We start from the raw sequence: 5,000 nt of genomic DNA on the forward strand, positions 1-5,000 counted from the left end.
ATCTACATGTATTGTGACTTCAGGATGAACTATTTACACAATCGCAAGGTTGAGCGGCCATGCAATTGAAAATCTGAACATCTATGAGATACAATGTACAAAAACAGCCTTGCAAATTATTGCACATCACAATGCTGACAAGCACAAAAGGAGAAGAAATGGTTGATAAATATGAAGTTTGTTACTATCTGAATGTTTTTGTGTTAGAGTAAAGGGATATATTGCCACGCAAATGATGTAATTTCATGACACTCAACATTAGCAAAAAGTGCGAGTTTCATGTAAACAATCTTTGCACTAGTAAGTCGTAGGAATAAACTGGATTAACCAGGAAGTTAAAGAAATATTGTTGCCTTCCCAAATAAACTTCATTTTACACTACAATGACAAAATCATTTGTCAGAGAAATAAAATTCCAGTCTCCTCGCGTATCACATTTCATCGAACGTATGCAAATTTGTTAACTCATTTTCACCACGTCCTGATTCCCACGAAATCTTTTTTCTTTTAAATATCAACAAAAATATTATTTCTCGTCAAGTGTTCCATCTTTTATGTTCAAAAAACCGCTAAAAATAAAGATTTTTTAACAATCTATCTGTATTCCGTAGATATTTTTTTAAAATTTAATATTCTCTGTCAAAATTTGCACAACAATCAAAACACAAAAGTACCAACACACGCAACAAATTTAGTCGCATTTGCCTCTTCGTTGAATTCTCACGCTTAACACAGGAATTTTTTAATTAGTTATTGTGAAAATCTTTCTCTATGTGTTAGCAATCACCCTTCCAAATTTCAGAGAAATGGACCAGTCTGCGAATATTTTATGAGTTTTTTTTTCAATGGGATGTCAAAATTAAAAAGCCAAGTGGATGTTATGCATAATTGGGCAAGTTCAGGTGATCAAATTGTGAGTGTGACCCGTTATAAATATTCTTTCACAAAATGTTCCCCAATGGTCAAGTATCACCACAGAAGACAAGAACATCATTCTAAAAGCTTATTCTACACAAAAAGTAGGTTCTGGAGGTAATTTTAAGAGTGGAAATCATTCAAGTTTACAGCAGACGATAAATAATACAAACTCACAAGGCATGGTACATTTAATTAAGTTAACACAACAGCCCCCTCAAACCTAAGAAAATACGCACAGAAGACTCTATGCACAAAGACACCACTTAGCAGGGGAGTGACAGGCAAGACTTTTACCGACACGGGAAAAAATAAAAAACCACGAAATGAAACCCAGATTCCGACCCAGTATAAAACTTTGATGTCGCATATGAAAATAAAAACTCAAATTTGAAATTTGGATGTCAAATTCCGAAGTTGAATTTTGGCTGACACATTATACAAAAAACAAAAAAATGTGGAACCCAATTTACTTTTTCTGCCTTCAAAGCCTCGATTTCCAGAACTTTGCAGCCTTTCGATTATAGCCATGTGGTCACAGTGGGCAACAGAAATCTGGTTGACAGCAAATGAAAACCTGTTTGAACTACTTTCTGTTGCTAACCCAATCAGAGAACTTGTTAGAACTGACAAGTTCATGGAACCAATCGAATTGGTAAGGTCAAATTTTGACTCTGACAGCATCCCATTGGACCGGCCTTCTCGAAGAACTCAAAGGCCTGTACCAGAGGTTTTTCTTCGCCTATTTCGTCACTCCGAGAGAGAAAAACCTCTGGGCCATCCAGGGTACTGTAGGAGTTGATTTGAGCAAACTAACTTGACCCCTTTCACAGCTTTTGAGTGCAAGAAATCCAGTTCCATGTCTTGAAAAAAAGATTTGTTTTCCTACAGTTTTGGTTCTAGCAAAAATAATAATTATAATTATAGTAAGTCAACATTTTCTGTAGTTTTCCCTAGCTGTCTCTTTTTTTTTTGGCAGGCAGAATTCTCTGAAAGCTGAACCCTATGTATTGGCAAGATGCACAAAACAATTTAATTCACCAACTTCTAATGGCATTAATTAACTCCTTTGAGATCAAGCTTCTCCTTGGTGTTATCATCATCCTTTTTCCACTGCTTTAGTAATTCTCGATAGTGCTCCTCAATATCAGGATCCATGCACTCAGTCTTCAGTCGGCTGATCGCACTGGCATAAGTTGTTCCAGATCCAAGGGCTAGCAGTGCATTACCTATATTCTGCCATAACATACTGAATGTTGCATCATCAACAGAAGCTTGGCTGGCATGAGCATAGACTTCATTTCTGTAATACTTGATTCGTGCTATGTTTGCCTCACAACTGTTATCACCAGGAAGAGGAAGCTCATCCCAGCTTCCAGTACTGGCAGGAGGACTGAAACCGCATATATTTCGCAGCAATACCACCAGAAGCGTAATGTCAAAGCTGCCTGATGACACAGATGAACAAACAGTTGGGTATAGCTCTCCCCACTGTGTGGGATTCAAAATTCTTCTCTTTCTCAGTGACTGCAACGTAGCGTAATGTGCTGAAGTACTTGACAAAATCCTTTTAAGAGTAGCTGGAGAATGTATTCTGTCGAAGGTATCGCGGAGGGCCTGAGATCCTACCTCCACTAAAAGACGGCACAAACGGGCATAGTTTGTGTTCTCTGTTGTTGAGGGAAAGACTGCTGGACCAGATGCCATGTTCCGATCTGTTGACCACATAAATGTGAAAAATGACTGTGGTTCATCGCAATCAAATCATTCTCTAACTGTACGTACATGTGAGCAATGCAACGGCATGCAATAGGTGTAGCAATTAAATAGTGGCGCGGTGGCCTCATGGCTAGAGTGCTCGACTTTGGATCGAGTGGTCGGCGTTCAGGTCCTGGCTGGGGACATTGTGTTGTGTTCTTGGGCAAGACACTTTACTGTCACGGTGCCTCTCTCCACCCAAGTGTATAAATGGATATCGGCGAAATACTGGGGGTAACCCTACGATGGACTGGCATCCCATCCAGGGGGGAGTAGAAATACTCCTAGTCGCTTCATGCTAAGGAAACCGGAGATAAACGCCGGCCTGACGGGCCTGACGGGCCTTCTGGCTCGTAAGCAGAGAGTGAAATTGGGAGGGCATAATTAACCATCCCGCACAAAAAGGATTTAGCAAAAGGGATGTGTGCCTGTTTAGGAAAAATCAACTGATGGTACAACCCACAGTATGCTTTGCTTAACCCAATGACCCCTGGGAGTGAGACTTCACATATTTTACTATGTCTAACGCCAGACAATTATTTTTTTACATGTACTTGTCAACAGGGGGACTGTCCAAGGTGCCAATATCATATGTCTGCTAGAAACCACAGAACTTCCCCCAAAAAAGTGCAAAATCATCAAAACAGAATAGAATACACCCTTCTTTTAAACTTCTCAAACAGTTACATTTATTTAGTGATCAACCTGTAACACAAAGACTAAAGAAGATTAACTTGAGCGCTCTATTGGTTATTGCTATGGGCCGTAAAGTTGAAAAAAGGGTCAAATTAGTCTTGGGTTACCGTTAGTGCTACAAAACCGGTAAATTAACTTGAAGTTAAAACAGACGCCATTCAGAGAGTTGGCGTCCACATTTCTATCTTCATTTCTCGAGAGTTTCAACAGACAAAGCAAAATCAATACGACAGGCCGAGTGACCCGCACTACAATATTTTATCTTTTCTCCTGTCCTTACCATTCCGGAAACGAAAGGTACTACTTGTTTTTTAAAAAATAGTTGCTTGCAAGATTCAAATAGTTTCACAAGTTTATTTCACATAAACAACATTTAATACTTTGGTGCACCGTAACACAATAGACACAACTTGGGCGTTATTGAGGGGCAGGGAATGTACTGGCAAGGAGCGGATAATACCCACTGCCCGTATGGACCACTGGATGAGGGGTCTCGGCACCTAGCCAAGAAGGTATGTCACACCTGTATTGCGAGGTGGGTATAGTTGCTGCCATAATGTCCTGGCACCAAGTTTAGCCCAGTCTAGCAAAGTAACAATATGCCCCCTCCCTAACAGGGCTTCAGCACAAGGCTGAAGGAGTGGCGCAGGCAGCAATTCCCTGCAAATATTTCATTTAAAAGAACTATTAAAGTAGGTTATAATAAAGGGAGAGAGGGACTAAACTGCTGAACAGAAAACAGAACAAGCTGAGCTTTAAAAATGTCAAACCGAGAAGGCTCACATGGTGGGATTGAATGAAAGAGCCAAATAAGGTAATCACGTGATGGGAAGCCACGCTCTCCTCCCAGGCTCTGCCCAGTATTTGTTTACTGGCATTAACTAACATCTATTTTATTCTAAAATATCATTTAATGCTTTAGTGCGCAGCAAGGTAATAGACACAACTTGGGCATAAACAGGGGACAGGGAATGTACTGGCAAGGTATGGATGTAGACTGCGAGCAGTCTCTTTCTTTTCCTAACTTCTGTAGCACGCGATAGATAGAGCGTGGCGCGCATTTGATCAAGCGAACGAGGAAGCCGTCAGCGCTTTTGCTCACGTGATCTGAGGAAAAAAGGATGACTATGCGCAGTCTAGTACGGATGATACCAACCACCTGTATGAACCATCAGAGGAGGGGCCTACAATTGTAGGCACCTAGCTGAGGGGGTGCCTCATGCCTGTATTGCAAGATAGGCATACACTGTAGTTGCTGGCATAATGTCCTGGGGCCAAGGTAGCACAGTCCAAAGAAGTAACAATATTCCTCCTCCCTAACTGGGCTTCAGCTCATGGCTGAAGGGGTACTGCAGGCAGTAATTCCCCGCCCAAAACGCCGAGATGGATGAGTGCCTTGTGCAAAGCCCATTTAGCAGTTTTGCTCCCAACTTGACAGGTAGAAACAACAACCCCGGCCATCTCCATGGGGTTGCAGTGGCAAAAAGCAAACAATGCCTGCCCCAAGGGTAAAAGAAGAGAACCGGCGAGTGGAGATAGAGGTCAAAATCGTGACAAGAGAATAAAGAACCCAAACCAATGGGCATTTCATAGAGACTGGAGGGGATAAAGACCCTCGCACAAAACATTTC

The 5,000-nt window shown here is 41.3% G+C and overlaps 1 protein-coding gene and 1 pseudogene across 2 annotated transcripts in view; both read right to left on the reverse strand.

The window, feature by feature from the left end:
• The window catches only part of LOC138008504 (NLR family CARD domain-containing protein 3-like), a 24,097-nt pseudogene extending 21,471 nt beyond the window's left edge, over positions 1-2,626 (reverse strand).
• Positions 1-5,000, reverse strand: part of LOC138006965 (NLR family CARD domain-containing protein 3-like) — a 336,786-nt gene that overhangs the window by 224,583 nt on the left and 107,203 nt on the right. The window lies entirely within an intron of this gene.

This window comes from Montipora foliosa, chromosome 6, assembly GCF_036669935.1.
Source record: "Montipora foliosa isolate CH-2021 chromosome 6, ASM3666993v2, whole genome shotgun sequence".
NCBI classification, from domain to species: domain Eukaryota; kingdom Metazoa; phylum Cnidaria; class Anthozoa; order Scleractinia; family Acroporidae; genus Montipora; species Montipora foliosa.